A 25231-nucleotide genomic window follows, 5' to 3' on the forward strand; every position below is an offset into this window, starting at 1 on the left:
CACCCCAGTTTCTGGGGAGCTTTCTAAAGCCCCCAGACTAGAAATTCCATGGTCTTATATTACTGGAAACCTGTTCTTGCAATACAAGACTCTGGCTTCCTTCTCTTACTCTCCCATTCATGAGCCTTCAATAAAATTTTCTAAGCACATCCTCCTGTTGCTCATGAATTTCATCATTTGAATCTGTGAGACAAGAACCCAGAGGCTGCTGACTCTGGACTTTTAAGTGTATATGAGTGTCCCACATTCTAACTCCTGAGTTAAGTTCCACCAGAGGCAAAATGGAACACCTCCATTGATTTTAAAGTCACTCCACTCTTCACAGATTCCTATCATTTAAAGAGTTTGTCTTCCAAACCTATGTGTCAAAGTTCAGCACCCTATGTTAGTACTGGAGGTGGTGAAGCCTTCAAAAGGCAATTAAACCAGAGAGTTTCATTACCCAAAAGAGATTAGTGTAGCACCCTAATGAGTAGGTTAGTTACCAGGAGAACAGGTTGTTACAGGGCAAACCTGGCACCCTCTCTCACTTTGTTCCTCTGTGTGAAGGTAAGTTCTCCTTGTGTTTGTTTTCCCATGGCTCCTCTGCTCTCCTGCATTGTGAGGGTGGGGGAAGGATGGAAGGAAAGAAAGACTGACTTAGAAACAGCCCAGTCTCAAGTGTTCAGTCATAACAAAAGAAAATAGCCTAAGGCATGCCTGAAGACACAGCATCACTCTGGACTCTTGGGATGTGATGTCAGAAAAGAAGAATTTGCTTCTTGGAACTTTTGTCCCCACCAGAGAGGTGTTTCCAAGATTGGCCCAGAAGCACTGATGATCCATTGGAAGCCTTCTATCTGGGCTGCAGAGAGGTTTCTTGGTGATGCTGGTTGAACCTCGTGTGTCTCAGGCCTGCTGCTGTTCTCCACTGAGTTCTTTGAAGATAGTATGAGTACTTCTGTAGCGTACACAGGCATTCCAGTTTGGGGTTCCATTCCAGTACTAATCCCCACATCCCTGGAAGTGGGACAGAGAATTTTTTGTTTATCTGCTTTCTCAATTGCTTGTCTATAGGCAGGGTGTCACCAAGCTACCCAAGCTGATCTTGAACTCCCAACCTTCCTTGGCTCCCCAGTGCTGGGATCACAGACCTATGCCACCACACCGGACTCTGAGACAGCTCCAATCACTTCTTATCTGGGGCTCAGGGCCCAGATGACTTGAGACACAGAGGCAGAAATTGGGACATTCATAATTATGCATAGCAAGGTTTTTGTAAAACTTTAGGTGAGATCCCTGGTTGTTTAAATCGTGTCTCAGGAAAATGTCTCAAGTTGGGTTTCTGGCAGCTCCTATGATCATCTTATGAGATATAAAAGCACACAGAAAGAAGATTCTAACATCTAACATCTAAGATTAGTTTAGATTGTGTCCCCATCTGCTTTGGTCCTGTAATTGTGTGAGAAGGGACAGTCCTTGGAATCTGTCTGAAGTGTGAAAACACATCATGATCACTCTGCTTTGGAGACTTGCAGTCTGCCAATTTGGATGTTTGCTATTGTTATGTATCCTGCTCCTAGAAATTCCAATTCTGGGGCTCTGTTTGAGAGGTGAGATGAGGAGATGGTGGACTTGGAAAGGGTTAGACATGGTGTTTCTCAAAGGCTACTCTGTGGTGATTAGCCTGGCTTGGAATCCTCTGGAGCTACAGTTTATTATGTTTTGTCTTCTCCAAATTGCATGATAAACTCTAACCCCATTAAGAGCCAGGAAAGGAGAACCATATGAAACCTTTAAGGATATGAGCGGGTGGGACACACTTACCCCAGGATAGCTTTTAAAGCTGTAAAATCATAAACTTTAGATGATTGAGGGGTTTTGTTGTTTATTTGTTTGGTTTTTTATGACTATTGAGTAGTTTTGGAACTTGGACTTTGTAGATGACAACATTATGTTGTAATGTCAAAGGTCAGACACATTTAGGCCCCTTCAGATTAATGGATATCTCAAAGCAAAGCCAGGTCTAAAGCCACTTAGGCCAGGTCTCTGGTACACTCCTTGTGTGTAACCACATGATGGTCTGTCCCACCCTAGGACTCTGCTCCATCATTGGATGGAGCTCCTCCTCTGTGAAGCATAACTCTAAGTTAAAGTAACCCTCCTTTTTCTTTATAACTGTCCTAGTTTTGGTTATCAACAACAGAAAACATAAGGGAGATGATCACTCGCGTCTCAGAGTCTGGTTCAGCATCACCTAGGCTTACTGGAAGTTACAAGTCTAGTTTTCCAGGGGCCACATGGGAGTCTAATACCCATGGAAGCTGGAGAAGCACCCATCAGGGTGTCTACAGGCCTGGGGAAAGTTCTGGAGACAAAATGATGATCTGGCTGTCAGGTTGAGCTTCATGGAGAAAGTGGGGTCTTAGAGGGAGTGGAAGTGTAGAGAGCAAACCTCTGCCTTTCACCAAGAAGCTAGGTCGGCAGGAGAAAGTTAGGGGGCACAGGACTGGAATGATGATATTCTGCATCCCCCTCTTCCTGAGGGAGGGAACACACTTGCTTGTTGCTGTGTTGTTGCTTTCATATGTGGGTGCTTGCCTGGGCATTCACTGAAGAACACTTTGGTTCACACTTCTCAGTTTTCACTCAGCCACGGAAACAGGCTACCTGGTGCCAAAGAAAGTCTAGAGGTACCAGGTTGTTGGGGTTGGATGTAGCCATTAATGCAATACTTTTGTTACCCTGGACTGTGTGGCTGGCTCTCTCTGGGAAGGTCAGGGGGAAATCAGTGGGCATTTGCTTGCCTTTTCTGTGAAGCATCAATGGCTTTTGTCTCACCAGGTGTTGTGTCCCCTTCTGGAATAGACATTTGCAAACCGTCTCTCACTTTGTTAGTCTAGAATGAAAACCATAGAGGAATACATTTTTTTGAAAAGCCTCTTTGGTCAGGCATGAGGCTATCACACCAGCTCTTGGGAAAGTGAGGCAAAGGGATTGTCAACCTGGGCATCAGGGTGAGTTCCAAGCCAATTTGGACTGCAGAGTAGGACCCTGTTTCAAAACAACAGACCACTCTGTGATTTAATGGAAAATTGAAATGATAGTAGATTGTACTACAAATAATATGCACGTGAATACACAAACACTTGAGAAGGCTGTTCACCATGCCATCTGTTTTCAGTGAGTTAGTGATTTGACAACCGGGGACCTACTGGCCCTGGAGGAACCACCCTTCACTGAGTCTGTCCATTTCCGGGCATAATAAACCACTTGCTGAGGAGCCAAACAAAGTTTTCATATGCAAACCACTCACACCCCAACCACCCCTGGACCACTGTGCGTCTGTCCTGACCATCCAAGACCAGGAACCATTCAGCTGGTGGCAGTCCCCTGTCCCAGAACCTGTTGACAGTTTCCACACTAGCACATCCTGACTGAACATCTTGCCTTTCCAGTTCCTCACCATAGAAACCATAGCGAAGGCTCTGGCCCCAGATCCCTTTCTCCCTCTGTTTCATGAACTCCCAAAGTGGCATTGTGCCAGGCTTCTCCCGTAGATTGCGGTAGCAAAGGCCCTTTCGATGGCAGTCATTGATCTGGTAGCCTCACTATAATCTCCAGTTTTCTAGTATGGTTTTACATGCTCATTTATTTCTTTGTTTTTGTTCATGTGTGCGTATGTATACATGGAGGCAGGAGACTGATACCAGGTGTCCCCTCAGTTGCTTGCTATCTTACATCTTTGAGTCAGGGTCTATTTCTGGTTAGCCAGGAAAACTAGAGATCTTCTGGTCTCTACCTTTCCAGTGCACCCAGATTTTATGTGGATTCTGGGGGTTGACCTCAGGTCCTCGTGCTTGTGTGTCAAACACTTTACCCACTGAACACTCTTCTCAACTCAAAGGTATAGCTTGTTTTTTAGTTTGTTGTTTTAGACGGGGTCTCATGGTATAGTTCTGACTGGCCTGGAACTCACTATGTAGACCAGGCCAGTCTTGAACTCAAGAGATTTGCCTGCCTTTGCTTCTGGAGTTCTTGGGTTAAAGGCATGTACCTCTGCCCATGGTCACATAGCAGATTTGTTTTTTAACAGCCAGAATTAACTCATAGAAGGTAAGGAGATGGTTCTGGAGCCCATTTGTAATCAAATAACACTGGACTTAAGAATTCAGGAGATCAGGGGCCATCTTCTAGGGAGACTGTGATAACTATTCTTGGTTGTCAACTTGGCTACATCTAGAATCAATTAAAACCTCCAAATGTCTGGGCATACCTGTGAGGAAGTTTTGCTTAACTGAATCAACTGGACTAGGATACTGTTTCAAAATCATAACGGACCACTCTGATGCCTTACCTGTGATTTCAGTAGGAAATATGTGAAAGTATATTATAACAAATAATCTGTATTTGAATATGCAAATTACTGGACAGCATGCTAATTATGTCATCTATTTTTTTGTAAGCATGGGTTTTGACAATTGAGGACCTACTGACTCTGGAGGGACTGCCCTTCACAGGCTTGGTTAATTCCTAGAGAGAGCAAATCAGCTGCTGAGGCGCCCCTCAAGCTCCTGGCTCTGACCTGGTGATTGGATTGGGGGGGCACCAGAGGGGATAAGAACATCTCTCTGTCTCTGCCACTTGCCAGTGGTGTAGCTACTATTCCGTGCTAGTTCTGTGATCAGTAACTTTGGAGTCTGATGTCTAGTTACAATGTGTTTATAAAGAAGAGAAAATGCCACACAAAGGGCTTATTTAGTTCAATACCTGGTACTCCGTAAATAAAGTAATAAATCATTACTAATTTAGACTGTTGTCTGAGCTGCATATGTTCAAAGTTCCCACCAGAGGGCGCCAAACACCAGCCTGGAACTTGAGGTTTCCTAAACCCTGTTTGCAAAATACAAGCTTAAAATTCTAAAGCACCCTCTCCCTCCCCTCCTCCCGCACCCCCAAACCCCCCAGCCTCTCACCCTAATCCCACTCCCTTCCCCATAGTGGATATCCTGAGTCTGTCATTTCGTTCAGGGCAGGGTCCAGGCCCTCCCCCTAGAGTCCAGGCTAAAAGAGCATCCCTCTTTGTGGTATGGACACACAAAGTCCATTTATATGCCAGGGATAAATACTGGTCTACTGCCCCGGGCACGATAGATTGTCCAGGCCTCTTCACTGACACCCACATCAGTCCCGTGCTGGATTCCCAGTTGTAGATCTGGAATCCAAGAGCTCCCCCCTTGTCCAGGTCAGCTGTTTTCCTTGGTTTCACCAGCCCATTCTTTACCCCTTTGCTCATCAGTCCTCCCTCTCTGTCACTGGGTTCCAGGGGTTCAGTTCTGTGTTAAGCTGTGGGTGTTTGCCTCTGCTTCCATCAGTCACTGGATGAAGGTTCTAGAATGGCATATAAGGTCAAACTCATTATCACGGAGGGGCTATTAATGTAGTCTCTCCACTATTGCTTAGTTTGCCAGTTGGTGTCATCCTTGTAGATTTCTAGAGATCTCACTTATGCCGGATCTCTCCTCAAACCTATAATGACTCCCTCTATTATGGTATTTCTCATCCTGTTCTCCCCTATTTTCCCCCAACTTAACCTTCTTGCTCCCCCCGACCTCCTCGCCCCTCCTCTTCTTCCCCTCTCATTTTCCTGGCTTCCCCTCCCCCTCCCTGCTCCCAATCTGCTCAGGAGATCGTGCCTCATTCCTCTTCTCTGGGGTACCATGCATAACTCTATTAGGTTCTTTCCTGTTTCCCAGACTCTCTGGCAGTGGTATTATAGGCTGGCACTCCCCCTGATTCATGTCTAAAATCCATATATGAGTGAGTACATACCATGTTTGTCTTTTTGTGACTGGGTTACCTCACTCAGGATGGTTTCTTCTAGTGCTGTCCATTTGCCTGCAAATTTCAAGATTCCATTGTTTTTTTCTGTTGAATAGTACTCCATTGTGTATCCACTCTTCAGTTGTGGGGCATCTAGGTTGCTTCCAGTTTCTGGCTATTACAAATAATGCTATGAACATTGTGGAACAGATATCCTTGTTGCATGAATGTGCATGTTTTAGATATATGCCTAAGAGTGGAATTATGGGGTCTTGTGGTAGACTGATTCCCATTTTCCTGAGTAATCTCCATACTGATTTCCAAAGTGGCTGTACGAGTTGGCACTCCCACCAGCAGTGGAGGAGTCTTCCCCTCTCTCCACATCCTCTCCAGCAAAAATTGTCATTGGTGGTTTTGATTTTAGTTGGGAGCTGAGACTGACATGTGAAGCAAGCTTGTTTTTAACTAAAAAATGTAACAAATAATAATAATAAATTTTTAAAAATTCTAAAGCACCAGACTTCTCCCTAACCCCACAATGGCTCCCTCTATCAAGATACCTCTTTTCTTGCTTTCCCCCTCTGTCCCTCTCCAAACTCAACCATCTAGAAAACTCCCAGGAATCCACAAGGATGACCCCAGCTAAGACTCCTAGAACTAGCCGAGAAGTCTGAACTGGCCTTCCCCTGTAATCAGATTGATGACCACCCTAATTGTCACCCTAGAATCTTCATTCAGTAACTGAGGAAACAGATGCAGAGATCCACAGCTAATCCCTGGGCTGAGCTCCTGGAGTCCAGTCAAAGAGAGGGAGGAAGGATTATATGAGCAAAGGTTCAAGATCATGATCGGGGAGACAGCTGACCCAAGCTAGTGGGAACTCACTGACTCTGGACTGACAGCTGGGGAACCCGCACGAAACAGAACTAGACCCTATGAATGAGGGTGACAGTTCTGTGGCTTGGGCAATCTGTGGGGCCACTGGCAGTGGACCCAGGATTTATCCCCAGTGCATGAACTTGGCTTTTGGAGCCCATTCCCTATGGAGGGATACCTTGCTCAGCCTCCATACAGAAGGGAGGGACTTGGTCCTGCCTCAACTTGCTAGCTAGACTTTGTTGTCTCTCCAAGGGAGGCCTTAACCTTTCTGAGGAGAGGATGGGGGTTTGGGTAGAGAGAAGGTGGCGGTGAGAGCAGAGGAGGGGAGGAAGGATGAACTGTGGTTGTATGTAAATGGAAAAAAAACTTTTAAATAAAAAAAATCCAAAAGCACTTTTGTGCATGGAAGACTTAGCTGACTTCCATTTCAGGCTTCTTCACCCTTATCCTACGCCACAACAAACAAAAACCAACTTCAAGGCTGACAATTTAAACTGAAGTAATTCTGGGGTTGGAGAGATGGCTCAGTGTTTTAAGAGTGCATACTACTCTTCCAGAGTACCAGAGTTCTGTTCCCAGAGGCTCACAATCACCCGTGACCCCTGCTCTAGGGTATCCTATGTTCACTTCTGGCCTTCATGGGTATCTGCACACACACACAGCAGTAGCACACAGAGATACACATGTATGTGCAAAGGAAAACTAAACTTTAAAATATTAAGAGAATTCTTACGGGGTGTGTAGCTGACAAACATTTGTGCAGTTGCCCGTTGCTTTAAAGCAGTGGAGAGAGGGGGCAGATGTAACGTGTTATTTTTCGCTCTTTTGCCTTTTTGGGCTTTTTGAAGGGCCCACCACCCAGCTCCCAAATAAACCACACATGAAGTCTTATTATTATTTATGAATGCCTGACCTTAGCTTAGCTTGTTTCTAGCCAGATTTTCTTAAATTAACCCATCTACCTTTTCCCTCTGGGAAGAGGGTTTAGGGAGATGGCTCAATTGCAAAGAGAACTTACTGTTTATTTCTGTTTACAGATGTTGTGATCTTCTGTGTAGGAAACCCTAAGGACACAACAACAACAGAAGCAGTGTATTAGAACCGGTAAGTCTCTAAAGTCACAGACTGTAAGATCAAAACCCAAACTTTAGGTTATTGCATTGGATGATCTGCAAAGGAAATAAAGCAAACATCATTCATAACAACATTGCAAACAATAAAGTAAGAGAAAAATTAACCAAAAAGGCACACACTTGTTCCCTGAAAACTGTGTAGTATTCTTGAAAGAAATACAGACGATGCAAATGGGTGGAACAATGCCCATTTACACGGGGTTGAGGCCTATTGTTAATACAACACCACTCATAGCGATCTGAAGATTAAATTCCATTTCTATGAAAACTCTAATAATGTGTGTTTCAGAAATAGAAGACCCCACCCCCAAATCCATAGAGAATCTCAGGGACCCAAATAAACGAAATAGTTGTATAACCGAGTTGAAGACTTCACTTTTCCTGGTATCAACAGTCACCGAAAAGCCAGTTATCAAAACAACATGGACATAGAATAGGCTAGGATGCCCAGATAGAAACATTACTCTATTAGTCAGAGATTTCACAAATGTCCCAAGATCACTCAATGGAAAAATAAAAGATGCCATCTTCAGACAATGGAGTGGGGTAACTGGGTATCCACATGTGAAGAATAAAACTGAACTTGTCTATATCCACAATTTAATTTAGAATGAATCAAGGACCTAAATATATGATCTAAAACTATAGAACTCTTACAAGAAAACAGCATGCACATGCCATAGAAATGATTTCTTGATTATCACTCAAAAGCCAGCCAACAAATTAACAGACATAAAAAGTTCATATAAAAATGCAAAACCAATATTCATCACAGAAAGAAATCAACAGGGCACAGTACATCTTACAAGGGGTTACTACCCAGGATGTATAAGTAACTACAACTCAATGGTATTCATCAGATTGTGTCAGGTGGCAGACATTTGTCATCTCAGCACTTAGGACCCAGAGGCAGAGGATTGCAAGTCTGAAAACAGCCTGGGCCACATAGGGAGCCCCCTTTTCCTTTTCCGTTTGTTTTGTTTTAAGACAGAATCTCACTGTGTAACCTTGCCTGTCCTGGAACTCTCTCTGTAGAGCAAGTTAGCCTTGAACTCAGAGCCTTTGCCTCTGGAGTACTGGGATTAAAGGTGTGAGCCACCACATATAAGGAGATACTGTTTCAAGACAAAATGAAAAGCAAACAAGGACTGAGTATGCAGCTTACTTGGTAAATTCCTTGCCTAGCTTGTACAAAGCCCTGGGTTTAATTCCTAGCACTACATAATGCTGGGTTTGGTGGAACAGTGCTGTAATCTCAGCACATGGAACTTGGAGACAGGAGATCAAGTTCAGCATCATTCTTGGATACACAAGCCAGCCAAGGTTGCAAATAGTTCAAGGCTAGCTTGTGGTACCATAGCAAGACCTTGTCTCAAAAACCAAGGACTGGTGATACTAGTGCTTGCTTAACATATAAAACCATGGGTTTATATGCTTACTGTATAAAACAAGAAACAACACACACACACACACACACACAGAGAGAGAGAGAGAGAGAGAGAGAGAGAGAGAGAGAGAGATAAGGTAACACAAAAGTGTATAATGTTATAGTTCTTCCTACTAAGATTTTCAAAAGTCTTTTCATTTGAGATTCTCCTTTTCCAAGGAGAAAATGATCAGAAGACATTTTAGTGTATAGAAGACTTAGTTCCTTAAGTATTTAAATAGTAGTGCAGAGGCTGAGAGGATAGCTGAACCATGCTTAACATGCACAAGGCTCTGGGTTTGTTCCCCACCACCACAACACAAATTAAAATTCCCAGACAGATATCATGCTATTACAATTCACAATGTGGCTCATTCAGACAAATTTCCTCTTTTATGTCTCTCAGCTGGGGAGTTCTTCGTAAGGCAGTGCCGACCGTGTAGCGAGCTCTGTTTTGGCATATACCTCTTAAATCTTTTCTGTACTTGTGGTGTCTTTGGGATTCTTTGTCTTATTCATTAATGTTCTTTGTAACTTCCAGAAACCATCAAATCAGGAGCTGTACTGAATGTGAAAAACTTTCCGGCTGTGTTTGCTAATTCCCTGGGAAGATGAGCTCGCCTGTCTCTTCTCTAAGCCTTTCTGGACCATTGCCTCAGCTCTGCCAGGGCTGTAATTAGTCTCCACATCTGCTATTACATGGCTTGCCTTGTGGTTAGAGGTTTCACAAATTAACAAACTTTTTTTTAAGTTGAAGGGTTCTTAATTAGTTTAAAAATAGCTCCCGACACTGCTCATGACCAGAGGTTTATGGGTTGTACAATGTGTTCTTTCCTAAGGGTGGGCTTCACATGGGAGAATGAAGTTGACAAGAGGCTATCTGCAGGAGAGAAACTTGAGGAAGGGCATGATTGGGTCCATGTGTTCTTCTGACTCTACTGGTGTGGAGTGGGGAGGGGGCGGAGTTCCATCCCCACAGCTTGGGGTCGGGTGGGAGTGGTAAAGTGGGGGTGGGGATGGTTGTAGGTGAAGCAGAAGCGACACATCACGTGTGATTTAAAGCAATCACAGGACACAGTGCGTTTTTATATCTTCAGATTCAAGAGCCTTTAAAAATATATCATTTTGATCACATGAAATGTGCCCGTGAAGGCCACAGAAGCTTAGGTAAGTCACATATTAGTTCCATATTTCCAGTTGCTTTAAGCATAATCCCTGTGATTCATGAATGTCTAAAAGTTATGAGTTTCTTCTATGAGGATGTTTCCATCTAACCAGAACAGGAACTGGGCTGTTATCAGTTGGCACAGTGTTTGCTGAGCTTGCATGGAGATCTGGGTTTGATCTCCAGAAACTAAATGTGGTGGCATTATAGTAATACTGGCATAAAAAAAAGAGTTGAGTCGGCAGTGGTGGTACAAGCCTTTAATCCCAGCACTCGGGAGGCAGAGGCAGGCAGATCTCTGTGAGTTTGAATCTGGGCTGGACTGACAACCTCCAAAACAATACAGAGAAACTCTGTTTTGTAAAATACCAAAAAAAAAAAAGAGTTGAAAATTTCCCTGGTCCCTTCTATTTTTTGAAGTAGTTTGTAAAGACTTGGTACTAATCCTTTCTAAAAATGTTTGCCATAATTGAGAAGAATCTATCTGGCCCTAGACTTTTAAAAATTACTGATTTAATCTCTTGTTGCAGGTTTATCTAGACTGTCTACTCTGTCTTGGATCATCTTTGGTAATTATTTCTTTCTAAGAATTTGTTCTTTGACTTGTTCCTGATCTCAGTGAGGAGGCCTAGGTAATCTATGGGGCCTTGGGTTGTATTTATCCCTGGAGTACAAATAGACTTTGAGTGCCCATGACACAATATGGGATGCTCTCTCAGCCAGGACTCTTGGGGGAGGGCCTAGGCCCTGCCCTGGATGAAATCACAGCTACTGGAGATCCACCATGGAGTGCCTCACCCTCCTTGGGGATCCGACTGGAGATTGTGTGGGGGACTGGGGGACCTGGTGGGGAGGGATTTGGAGGAGGGGAGGGAGAGGGAGCTGGGATCCACATGTGAAACAACATTGTTTCTAACCTAAATATAAATAAATAAAAAATAATAAAGAAAGAAATGGAAGGGGGAAAAAGAATTTCTTCTTTTGAATTCCTCCCTCTCACCCTCTCTTGGATCCCCTGGCCTGGGGACCTCAGCGAGGTCAACTTGCCCCAGGAAGGATGACAAAGTGACCAGGAGCCTGCAGAGAGAGCCAATCTACTCCTGCCCACACTCAGGGCAGAGGCCAGAGGCCAGAGAGCAGAGGACAGAGAGTATTGGATTTGCTTGCACCCACCGAAAAGGAACCCTGGTTGCCTCCCCACCAGGAGAGGAAGAGGCAATATAAGAACATACTCAGCAACAGAAAAACAAATATGATACCACCAGAGTCTACAGATTCTACACCAGCAAGACCTGAATACCCCAGTGCAGATGAAGCAGAAAGGAATCACCTTAAAAAACGCCTTCATGAAAATGATAGAGGCCCTCAAAGAGAATATGAGAAAATCTCTTAAATGGAAGAAAAAAAAACAAAAAAATCCAACAAATGCAAGAAAGGGAGGAAAACACAAAGCAAAAATTACAATAAACAATTCAAACAGTGCAAGGGTTGAAAGCTGACATGGAGACAATTAAAAACAAAACACAGTCTGAAGGAATGCTGGAAATAGAAAGACTGGGGAAACGGTCAGGTACTACAGATGCAAGCATAACCAACAGAATACAAGAGATGGAAGAGAGACTCTCAGGTGTTGGAGACACACTAAGAGAAATAGATTCATCGACCAAAGAAAATCATAAGTCCAACAAATCCCTAACACAGAATATCCAGTAAATATGGACACCGTGAGAAGGCCAAACCTAAGGATAATAGGTATAAGCTGGGCGGTGGTAGCACACGCCTTTTATCCCAGCACTCGGGAGGCAGAGGCAGGTGGATCTCTGTGAGCTCGAGGCTGGGCTGAACCGACAGCCTCGAAAACAATACAGAGAAACCCTGTCTCGTAAAAACCAAAAAAAAAAAAAAAAAAGAATAGGTATAGAAGAAGATGAAGAAACCCAACTCAAAGGGGCAGAAAACATATTCAACAAAATCATAGAAGAAAACTTTCCCAACCTAAAGAAAGACATGCCAATGAAGGTACAAGAAGCTTACAGAACACCAAATAGAATGGACCACAAAAAATGTCCGCTCACCACATAATAATCAAGACCCCAAGCATACAGAATAAAGAAAGAATACTTAGAGCAGCTAAGGAAAAAGGTCAAATAATATATAAAGGCAAACCTATCAGAATTGCACCTGACTTCTCCATGGAAACTCTGAAAGCCAGAAGGTCCTGGATAGATATTCTATCAACACTGAGAGACCACAGATGCCAGCCCAGACTACTATACCCAGCAAAGCTTTCAATCAATATAGGTGGAGAAAACAAGATATCCCATGACAAAACCAGATTTAAACAATACATATCCATCCCCCCAGCCCTACAGAAAGTTCTAGAAGGAAAACTCCAATCCAAGGAAATTAACTACAACCAGAAAAACATAGCAATAGATAATCTCACCTTACGAACAGCCAAAAGAGAAAAGTTGGTGGAAATCCACCACCAGCAACCATTCCAAAACAAACAAGAATAAGCAATCAAAGGTCACTAATATCCCTCAATATTAATGGTCTTAACTCGCCCATAAAAAGGCATAGGCTAACAGAATGGATTCGAAGATAGAATCCATCCATCTGCTGTATACAAGAAACATACCTCAGCTTCAAAGACAGATGTCACCTCAGAGTTAAGGGTTGGGAAAAGATTTTCCAATCAAATGGACCCAGGAAACAAGCAGGGGTAACAATCTTAATACCTAACAAACTAGACTTTAAGCTGAAATCAATCAAAAGAAATGAAGGAGGTCATTTCATATTTATCAAAGGAGAAATCCATTAAGATGAAGTCTCGATTCTTAACATCTATGCCCCAAACACAAAGGCATCCACATTCATAAAAGAAACATTACTAAAACTCAAACCACACATAAAACCTCACACACTTATAGTGGGAGATTTCAACACCCCCACTGTCACCAGTAGACAGGACTACCAGACAGAAACTTAACAAAGAAATAAAGGAACTAATAGAAGTTATTATCCAATTGAGTTTGACAGACATCTATAGAAAATTCCATCCAAACACAAAAGAATATACCTTTTTTCTCATGGAACCTTCTCAAAAATAGACCACATACTTGGCAACATAGCAAACCTCAACAGGTACAAAAATTTGGAATAACTCCATGTATCTTATCAGACCATCTTGCTTTAAAGTTAGAGTTCAACAACAACACATTTTGCAGAAACCCTACAAACTAATGGAAATTGAATAATGCGAAATTGCACCACTTCTGGGTCAAAGAAGAAATAAAAAAAAAGAAATTAAAGACTTCCTAGAATTCAATGAGAATGAAGACACAACATACCCAAACTTATGGGACACGTTGAAAGTGGTGCTAAGAGGAAAGTTCACAGCACTAAGTGCCCACATGAAGAAACTGGAGAATAGTCACACTAGAGAATTAACAGCACAACCGAAAGCTCTAGAACACAAAGAAGCAACCCCCCAGGAGGAGTAGACGCCAGGAAATAATCAAATTGAGGGCTGAACTCAATATACAAAGAATCAATGTAACGAAGAGCTGGTTCTTTGAGAAAATCAAGAAGATAGACAAACCTTTATCCAAACTCACCAAACAGCAGAATGTGAACATGCAAATTAATAAAATCAGAAATGAAAGGGGGGATATAACAACGGACACTGAGGAAATCAAGAGAATCATCAGGTCATACTTTGAAAACCTGTACTCCACAAAATTCGAAAATTTAAAGGAAATGGATAACTTTCTGGATAGATATCATCTGCCAAAATTAAATGAAGAACAGATAAGCAATTTAAATAAGCCTATAACACCTAAGGAAATAGAAGAAGTCATCAAAAGTCTCCCAACCCAAAAAAAGCCAAGGGCCAGATTGCTTCAGTGTGGAATTTACCAGAAATTCAAAGAACAGCTTATACCAATTCTTCTCAAAGTATGCCATGCACTAGAAGCAGAAAGGTCTTTGCCAAACTCTTTTTATGAGGCTTCAATAACATTGATAGCCAAGCCACACAAAGATACAACTAAGAAAGAGAACTTCAGACCAATTTCCCTCATGAACATTGATGCAAAAATACTCAATAAAATACTGGCAAATAGGATCCAAGAACACATCAGAAACTCATCTACCATGAGCAAGTAGGCATCATTCCAGGGATGCAGGGATGGTTCAACATATGAAAATCCATCAATGTAATCCACCATATAAACAAGCTGAGAAACAAAAACCACATGATCATCTCACTAGATGCTGAAAAAGCCTTTGACAAATCCAATGCCCATTCATGATAAAGGTCTTGGAGAGATCTGGGATAACAGCAACATTCCTAAACATAATAAAAGCTATATACAGCAAAACAACAGCCAACAGCAAACTGAATGGAGAGAAACTCAAGGCAATTTCTCTAAAATCAGGAACAAGACAAGGCTGTCCCCTCTCCTCATACCTCTTCAATATTGTACTCGAAGTTCTAGCTAGGGAAATAAGACAACAAAAGGAGATCAAGGGGATACAAATTGGAAAGGAAGAGGTAAAACTTCCACTATTTGCAGATGATATGATAGTTTACATAAGTGACCCCAAAAAACTTTACCAGGCAACTCTTAAAGCTGGTAAACACCTTCAGCTAAGTGGAAGGATACAAGATCAACTCAAGAAAATCAGTAGCCCTACAATATACAGACGATAAGAGGGCTGAGAAAGAAATCAGAGAAACATCACCCTTTACAATTGCCACAAACAATATAAAATACGTTGGGGTAATACTTTAACCAAACAAGTGAAAGACCTGTATCAGCAAGAATTTTGAGTCTTTAAAGAAAGAAATTAAAGAAGACACCAGAAAATGGAAATATCTCCCATGCTCTTAGATAGGTAGGATCAATGTAGTAAAAATGGCAATCCTGACAAAAACAATCTACAGACTCAATGTAATCCCCATCACAATCCCAGCACAATTCTTCACTGATCTTGAAAGAACAATTCTCAGCTTTATATAGAGAAACAAAAAAACCCAGGATAGCCAAGACAACCCTGCTCAACAAAACAATGTCTGGAGGCATCACCATTCCTGACTTCAAGCTCTATCATAGAGCTATAGTCCTGAAAACAGCTTGGTATTGGCACAAAAATAGACAGGTAGACCAATGGAATATGACCAGAGGATGGTGGAGGGTGAGGAACTCAATTAGATCTCAGAAGCAGCTGGATACTCATGGTGGACAGAAATTTGTGCTTAAATTGACTTAGCTGGTATCTTAGTTAGGTTTTTTATTGCTGTGACAAAGCACCATAACCTCAAGTGACATGGGAAGAAAAGGGGTTATTTCATCTTACAGATTTCAAGTTTATCACTAAGGGAATCCAAGGAGCAGAAGCCATGGAAGGCTGCTTACTGGATTGCTCTCCATGGTTTGCTCAGCCTGTTTACTTACAGCAACCAGGTCCACAAGCCCAGGGGTGGCACCACCCACAGTGGCCATTGCCAAATGCAACCATACTCGAAAGGATGGGTGGTTATGCCTGCCTAGGTCAAAACTCCTTCAAAATGAATCTGCCAGCATGATCCAGGTCATGTGTGATGTTGAGTCACACTTTTCATGTTTGTCATTGAATAGCTAACCAACAAATGCCACAAATTTGCATCAGTGCTTTTGGTTTCACTGTGTAACATAGGCTGTGTAACCTGGCCTCCTGGGTGCTGGAATATAGTATGTGCTATCATTCCTGGCTGCATGTTAATTTTGATATACCTAGTTCCTTTAAACTTTTAAAATATGAGTTCTGGAAATTTTTCTTAACACATAAGAGTTGAAAGAGCTGTACAGTAAACATTTAAATCCTCTACTCAGACTACACAATTACCAATAATTTTTGTTTGTTCTCTCCTTTACCAAATAATTATTTATATATGCATGCATATATTATATATATTTGCATATATATTTTAAGAAACAACTCAAAGGAAACCACAGTCCTTGAGATGGCTCATCTTTAACCATTCCAGGATGCACCTCTGGAGAAAAGTGACAGTACTTTGTGTAATCACATTATATCCAATCTAAGAAAATCAAAATTGACTCAGGAATATCAGGTGGTATGCAATCTGTGATCATACTTGCCCAAAATATATGTTGCAGTTATCATCTATCTATCTATCTATCTATCTATCTATCTATCTATCTATCTATCTAATCCATCTATCATCTATCCATCATATATCTATCATCTATCTATCCATCTATCATCTATCTATTTATCTCATCCATTTATCATCTATCTATTATCTATCTATCTATCATCTATCTATATATCTACATATCTACATATCTACAAGGTCTTATGTAACCCACACTGGTCTCAAACTGCTCCCCCTGTCTCCACACCCCAAGTACTGGGATTATAGATATGTAGCATGTCTTCATTAGGGTTCTATTGCTGTGATAAAACGTGACGACCAGCAAGCAATAGCTTATGAAGGAAAGGGTTTATTGGGTTTACACTTCTATGTCACAGTCCATCATCAGAGGAAATCAGTGCAGAGAATCAAGGCAGGGATCTGTAGGCAGGAGCTGAAGCAGAAGCCATGGAAGAATGCTGCTTCCCAGCTTGCTCTTCCTAGCCTGCTCGGTTTGCTTTCTTACACACCCCAGAGCCACCCTGTCACTGCCTACCATGGGCTGGTCCCTCCCCCATCAATCATCAATCATGAAAATGTCCCCACAGGCTTGCCTACATGCTAATCCTATGGAGGCATTTTCTCAATTGAGGTTCCCTCTTCTCAGATGATTCCAGCCTATGTTAAATTGACCAGAAAAAAACAAATAAACAAAACAAAGCAAAAAACAGGATATACTACCACATCTGGATCTTTTTGTAGCGTTTGAAATCAAGTTATATGTTCTTAATTCATTTATTTTTTAAATGGCATCTTTCTATGTTGCCAAGAAATCCTCCTGACTCAGCTTCCCAAGTTCTGGTACTACACATGTGAACCATAACAAAGTTTGATGCCTTCTGCTTTTATTTTAGTTTCCCATGGTATTGGTGTTAGACTCTCCACCAAGAGTCTAAGCTGATTGGTGGAGAACACCCCACTTTGTGGATGTACCCAATGGAGTCGTCATGCTTAGATTCTGGTTCAGCACCACCTGGATGAAGAGTATTTGCCACTGTGTCACATCAAGAGCCCAGAGAGTCTGGGCATCGTCCTGTTATCACTGAGCTCTGGAGAAGATCATCAGATATCCCCATTTGAAGCTTTCTTTCCCTTTATAATATCTTAATCATCCACGGATCGGTAACTATAGAGAAAAGAAGAGGGCAGGGGAAGGAAAGGATGGTGAAGGGGAGAAAAAGCAAAGGAGAGTTGGCTGCAAGGGGTGTCACACATGTTGAGTCTTACTTAAACAGTGTGGGGGAAGAAGGCAGGTGGAGAGTGGAGGCTGTGCCTGGCCAAGAACAGACTCACGTGCCTTCACTAAGGTTTGAACACTGACCCTGATTCAAGTTCAGTGGAAGTATATGACCCCTACACTGATCGTGGAATTAGCGTTGTTGACATTCCCACCTAGTTAATTTTCTTACTTTTTAATTAGGCTTGTATTTTAGATGTGCCTCTTTATTTTAATTATACCCAATTATATGTAATTACATATTCTTAGTTCATTTCATTATGGCCACAAGCAGAAAAACACTTTGCCAACATAGTGTTTCAACTCTCCTGATGTTTCCTTCACTCTCCTGTTTAAATATCACTGTGTCTGGGAAAGTGGCATTTTCCCACACATATTATGTTTCCCACTTGTGACAGGGCTCTGCAGTACATGTTCTTAGTCACTGCTCCTGTGGCCAGATTGTATATATCATCGTAACATTGGGTAGCCTTTTGTGACTGTATAAAAACATGGAGGGCCATGGGAGGGTTATTATGTGACATGTCATAAAAGGCATGGGGTATCCACTTTGTTCTGGGAAATGTTCACTTTTAATATCTTTATCTTCCCTGAATTTAGTACAACTTCCCAGATGCTGCCACCAGCAGAATGACATGGCTAACAACCATCTTCCAAGGAGAGCACTGACAAGGCAGGGGAGGGGAGAAAAGAGGAGAAGAGGGAAGAGGAGGGGAGGGGAGAAAGAGGGAAGGAAGAAGAGAGTAAAGGAGAGAAAAGAGCACTGTCATGATAGAACCTTCATCCAGTGACTGATGGAAGCAGGTGCAGAGATCCACATCCAAACACCACACCAAGCTACAGGAGTCCAGTTGAAGAGGGGGAGGAGGGACATATGAGCAAAGAGGGTCAATATCGTGATGGGAAACCCACAGAGACAGTTGACCTAAACTTGTGGGAACCCATGAGCTCGAGACCAGCAGCTGGGAACCCTGCATGGGACCGAACCAGGCTCTCTGCGTGTGGGCGACAGCTTTGTAGCCTTGTTGATTTGTGGGACAAGGATCCCTAGTGCAAGAGCTGGCTTTTTGAAGTCCATTTCATATGGTGGGATGCCTTGCTCAGCCTTGATGCAAAGTGGGGCAGGGCTTGGTCCTGCCTCAACTGAATTGCTAGGCTTTGTTGACTCCCCATGAGAGGGGTGGATGGGAGTTGGTTGGGGGAGGTGAGGGGAGGGAAGGAGAAGATAGAAAGGGAACTGTGGTTGGTATGTAAAATGAATAAAAAATAAAGTATATAAAAAAAGAAAGGCAATGGAAGTCCTGAGTCAGTCTGTCAGCCCCATCAACTCCAGTCATTGATGTGGCTTAAACAATTATGGTTTTAGTATTTTTTGAGGCATATTCTTGTGATGATGTCACACATTGGCCTTGACTTCAGCAACTACCCTCCCTCAGCCTCCTTGGTGCTGAGATTAGAGATGTGTGCCACCACACTCACCTTGAGATAATTTGTCATCCAGCATCACTATGACCCTGTTCCTCCCACTTTGCCGCTTTCTTCTCAGGTGCCAGACTCCCCCAAACTACATAGCTTAATATTAAGACACGGGAACCAGATATAGGAACATGGCTAGAAGAATGTGACATAATAAACATAGACCCATCCGTCCTCTCATTTGTCCCCAGAACTTTCTTTTGTTGCTGGGTGCAGTGAACAATCGGGGCTTAGTTAGGCCAGGTTTTCTCATTCTGATATGCATATTCGGGATCTCAAGAGATAAAGGTTGTGCAAGATCTAATTGACACCAGTGGGATGGCAAAGATTTGGTCTTGAACTCAGGTGCTCTGAGTATCACATTGCTGAGATTTGCCTCTGTAAAGGCAGCACCTTTCTCCAAGCTTCACTAGCTGGAACAATGCCTCTTTTCTCCAGACCATTGAAAGTTATCTGTGAGAGAACATCTGAAGATATATATAAGCTGCAGTCCAGAAAGTGACTGCAGGAGCTTATGAGAGCCACTGTAACTAAGTTACTCATCTGCTCCAGCTTCCTTACCAGTGAATGGAGATGGAACAACACCACCTTTCCCTGCCCCCTGAAAAGTCCTGCTGTAGTTATTTGCAATGACATCTAAAGTCATTCAGAGGGGGAGGGGAGAGCAGGATGGGCCAGGGTGTCTTAGGTTTTCTGTTGCTGTGAAGAGACACCATGACCATGGAAACTCTTATAAGGGAAAATACTTAGCTGAGGTGATAGCTTAGAGTTTCAGAGGTTTAGTCCATTATCATCATGGCAGGGAACATGACAGCTGGAAGTATGACAATGTGCAGGCAGACATGGTGCCGGTTCTACATCTTGATCCAAAAGCAACAGGAAGTGAACTGAGTCACTGGGAGCAGCTTGAGCATATACGAGACTTCAAACCCCATCCCCACAGTGACACACTTCCTTCAACAAGGCCACACCTCCTAATAGTGCTATTCCCTGTGGGGGGCAGTTCTTTCAAACACCATGGCAAGTAACTATAGGAACTCTATTCAACAACTCCATCTTTACTGATTGGTAGACATAGGTACCAAGCTAGGTACAACGCGTGCTATAATCCAGAAGTAGTACTTGCCCTCTGAGAACTTACTGCCAGGTGAGAAGCTATGGTTCTTTTTCTGTGAGGTTTGTTAAGGTGGCAAAATCAGAAAGTAGCCAGAGGGAGCCCAGAGTCCATGGGGTTGCAGTGAAGCACACAGATCATTGAATCTTCATTTGATTATTTGTGTCTGGAATTGGAAAGCTTGTTGGAAAAGTCTCTAAGTGCTAACTACCAGTTTCCTTGCTTGAAAAGATGAAAACAGCCGGTTGTAGTCCTGTGGCTACCAGGGCTACCATGAAGAACTGTCATAGAACAAGCTGCCTAAACAGCAAAACTGTTTTTCTTACACTTTTAGAGGCTAGAAGTCCAAGATTAGGGATCCATAGGATTATTTTCTCTGAGCTCTCTCTTTGGCTTGTCGGTGACCATTTGCTTCTTGTCTTCACATAGTGTTCCTGCTATCTGATTCTTTGTCCCAATCTTTTCTTATGAGGTGCTGTGCTGGCTCATGTTATGTCAACTTAACACAAACTAGAGAGGGAGGAGAAAGCCTCAATTGAGAAAATACTATGTAAGATCAGGTCAGCCTGTAGGGCATTTTCTTATTTAGTGATTGATTAATTATAGCCTATTGTGGGTGAGGCCACCCCGGGCTGGTGATCCTCGGCTGTATAAGAAAGGAGCCTGAGCAAGCCATGGGGAGCAAGCCAGTAAGCAGCTGTCTCCATGGTGTCTACATCAGTTTTGGCCTCTAGGCTCCTACTCTGCTTAAGTTCCTAATGTCATTGCTTTTGGTGATGAACTGTTAAAATAAACCCTTTCTTCTTCGAGTTGCCTTTGATTGTGGTGTTAAATCACAGCAATAGTAACCCTAACTAAGATGTGGGTGAACTATGCCAGAAACAGACAAACACATTTGTGTCTTTCCACTATGTCAGAATTCATTGACTAACAATAAATTCATAAGGTGTAGTGGTTTCAATGAAAGCAATTTGCCATATAATCCCACTTACCTTGGTGACCTGGTAGGGAAATGCCATCTTAATTACTAATATTAGCTATCATATCATCTAGCTCATGGAAAATGTATTTATACATCTGTGTGCATATATGGGTTACACACTGAATGTAAGTTAAAGAGTTCCAGAAGTGGACTGAAAGAGACTATTCACAGGACAATGAACCACAGCAGTGCTAAGAGGGAGCTGCTGCTGATATAGCTGCTGATCAGGGTTTGAGAGCAAAGATTCAGGGTTCAGATTCAAATTAAAAGGACAAACCCAGTCAGGAGCTGTAGACGGCAGGTCAGGTCCAGGTCCAGGGTAAACATGTGGACAGGCAGGCAGTGGAGTAGGTCCATCAATTGCAGGGGATGTAGCACATCCAAAGCTTCAGAGACAGTTATGTAGTCCAGTGCTTGCTGGTCTTTGACCACACGAAGTATCTGATGATAGGGTGGTGTGGGTCCATTATATCAGAGTGCTATGTGTCCACATTTACAGGAGCCAGGTGAGGGAGTTATACCATTCCCTTGGTCTGTTGCATCTGATAAGTTCTTAGGCCTGGTTTCTGTGGTATAATTTCAATATGCTTATGTGCCCTTACTGTCCCAATTTAACCCCAATAAACTTATAGCGTGTCTCCCTTTTTTATCCCCAGGAACAAGTCATTTGTCAGTCTGTCCTGATGGGTGGAACTCAGCAGATATTCAGTTGCCGAGTCCACCCAGGTGCTTCAGTTATCCTTCTCCCTCATAATGGAGTCAAAAGTAACTTGTAAAATGAAGTCCCCTGGGGCAAGGCACAGAGTGAAAAACCATTGGAAAACCCAATGTGGAGTGGCTCAGAGTAGGGGATAACCTGATCTCAACATAGGGACAGGAGTCATCTTTTAATTGATTACCCTTTAAAGACCTTTATCTCCAAATGTAACCACATTTAGAGGAATGGAAATTAGGACAGCAGTATTCATAGGATGGAGGGTGGTGTAAAGTTTAGCAGTTAATATAGGTCTTGTGAGGTAGCAATACAGGCAAAACAATCAGGATGATGTCAGGAACACAACAATGCTCAATAATGTGGAATGATATTATCACATGGTGCTGTAGAGTTTACAAAATACCATATCCTTAGTCACGGGGAAAATTTGGAGACAGTGACATTTGAGACAGGATCAGAAGGATGAAAAGAACTAAGAGGTCAACATGAAAAGACAGGCTGAAAAAGTGGTGTGGTGTTTAAGAGCACTTTCTGCTCTTGCAGAGGAACTGGGCTCAGTATCCACATAACACTTACACTATTACTCCTGTTCCAGGAAATCCAGTGCCCATTTTTAATTCCCCAGGCACTGCACACATATGATGCTCATGAATGTATGCAGGCAAAACACTGACACACATAGAGAGATGTCAAGATATTGGCAGAGAGATGATCATGTATTTGGAAGAAAGAACACATAGATTCATTAAGACACTCCGAAGTTATACCAGAAGCTTGTGAACTTACAAATTCTGATTCGGTATCTTTGAGACATCTAGTAAAGTTTCCAAGGAATGTTGGTGCCCCTGGCTCCTGTTTTTTTTATATTTAGTAGCAAGGTTCTAGGTAGTGCCAAAACCGCAGGAAGAAACTCCAAGTTTTTAAAGCTTGCAGTCATAAAAATTGAATGTCAGTAGGGGAATGAAGGTTTCTTGAAAGACAATGAGTAAGAGAGAGGAGATCTGATCTAGGTGCCTAAAGAGCTATCCGAAAGGGACTTTGGGTTGCATATTGTATTGGCTGATTTTGTGTGTCAACGTGACACAAGTTAGAGTCATCAGAGAAAGGAGCCTCAGTTGAAGGTGTGCCTTGATAAGATCCAGCTGTAAGGCATTTTCTCAATTAGTGATCAATGGGGGAGGGCCCAGCCAATGGTGGGGTTGTGCTATCCCCAGGCTGCTGGTCCTGGGTTCTGTAAGGAGGGCTGGGCAAGCTATAGGGAACAGCATCTCTCCTTGGCCTCTGCATCAGCTTCTGCCTCCAGGATCCTGCCCTGTTTAAGTTCCTGTCCCGACTTCTTTCAGTGATGAATCGCAATGCTGAAGCATAAGTCAAATAAACCCTCTCCTCCCCAACTTGTCTCTTGGTCATGGCATTTCATCAAAACAATAGAAACCATAACTAAGACAAGTACAGGCACAGATTGACAATAAAACTCTCATGGCTATAGAAAATCCAGGCCCAGATGGATGCACTTCTGAATTGTACCAGAACTTTAAAGAGCCAATGCTGATACTCTCCAAACTGTCCCATGGAACAGAAAAGTAAGGAACAGTAAAAGACTCATTGTAAAAATCCAGTATTACCCTGACATCAAAACCAAAGACACACACAAAGAAAATTATAGACGAATCTCTGTGATGAACCTGGATACAAAAATTCTCAATGAAAGACTGGTTAACTGAATTCAACCTCATATAAAAGAAATCATCCATAATGATCAAGTTGGCTTCAATCCAGATATGTAAGGGTGGTTCAACACAAGTAAATTAATAAATGAAACATATAAACAGATTCAGGGGCAGAAATAAATGGCATTATCAGTAGATACAGAAAAGTTTTTTGACAAAGCCTGCCATCCCGTCAAGATAAAAATGCTGAGGATATTAGGACTAGAAGAAGCATCAACGAAATAAAGGCTATGTAACTAATATTATACTGAAACTCAAAGCATTTCCCTTAAAATAAAAAAGCAAGGATAGCTACTTTCTCCATGCTTAATTAACATAGTGCTTGAAGTCTTAGCTAGAGCAACAAGAGAAAGAAACCTATGGGATATAAATAGAGAAATTATCCCTATTTACAGACAATATGATCCAATAGCAAGAGGCCTAAGTACAAATCCCAGTTGCCCTCATGTATACCTGTAGTGAACACTACAAGAAAGGGACCAGGAAAACACTCATGCGCAAAAGCTTCAGAGCAAAGCATATCCAAAAAATTAATGTTTCTGTTTAAATATGGAACTGCCAAAGAATCTGAAGAAGACCCTAGAAGATGGAAAGATCTCCCACACTCAGGGATATCCTCATGGAGAGAAACGAAATCAAGAAAAAACAGGGGGAAGTTGAAGATTATAAGTATAGGAAGGTCTTCCTGGAATGGACTTAACAAGGAAGTAATCTGAAGAACTGACGAATGGGATTATATGAATATAAAAAGCTTTTTGCAATAAAGGAAACATTAGCAGCACAGTGAAGGGACAGCTTGCTGAATGGGAGAGAAACCTTTGCTAATATATAACTGGTAGAGAACAAATATCTAGAATACAGCGCTCAAGAGGCAAACACCCAAGCAATCCAACCAATAAATAGACTAATAAATTGATGAATAACAAATGGTCAATAAATATATGCAGATGTACTCAACATTCTCAACCATCAGGGAAATGAAAATCAAATAAACATTGAGATTCCATCTCATTGCTGTCAGAATGGCTATCATTAAGAAAACAAATGCAGACTTAGGAGAGACAGCTAAATCATTAAAGTGCTTGCCATGGAAATATGAGGACCTGAGTTTGTTCCCTTAGAACACATATAAAAAGCTGGGGTAGAGAAGGAGAGAAGGCTTAGCCAGTAAAGATGTTTGTCACAAAGCTTGACCCTTTGAGTTTGAGCCTCAGAACTCATCCAAATAAGTGTACCAACTCCTACAAGCTGTCCTCTGATGTCTACATGCACGATCCATGTACATATACACACACATGTCTGAGTACACACACATACACACACACACACACACACACACACACACCAAATGCTTTTGAAGATGGAGA

This window comes from Mesocricetus auratus, unplaced genomic scaffold, assembly GCF_017639785.1.
Source record: "Mesocricetus auratus isolate SY011 unplaced genomic scaffold, BCM_Maur_2.0 Super-Scaffold_100707, whole genome shotgun sequence".
NCBI lineage: Eukaryota > Metazoa > Chordata > Mammalia > Rodentia > Cricetidae > Mesocricetus > Mesocricetus auratus.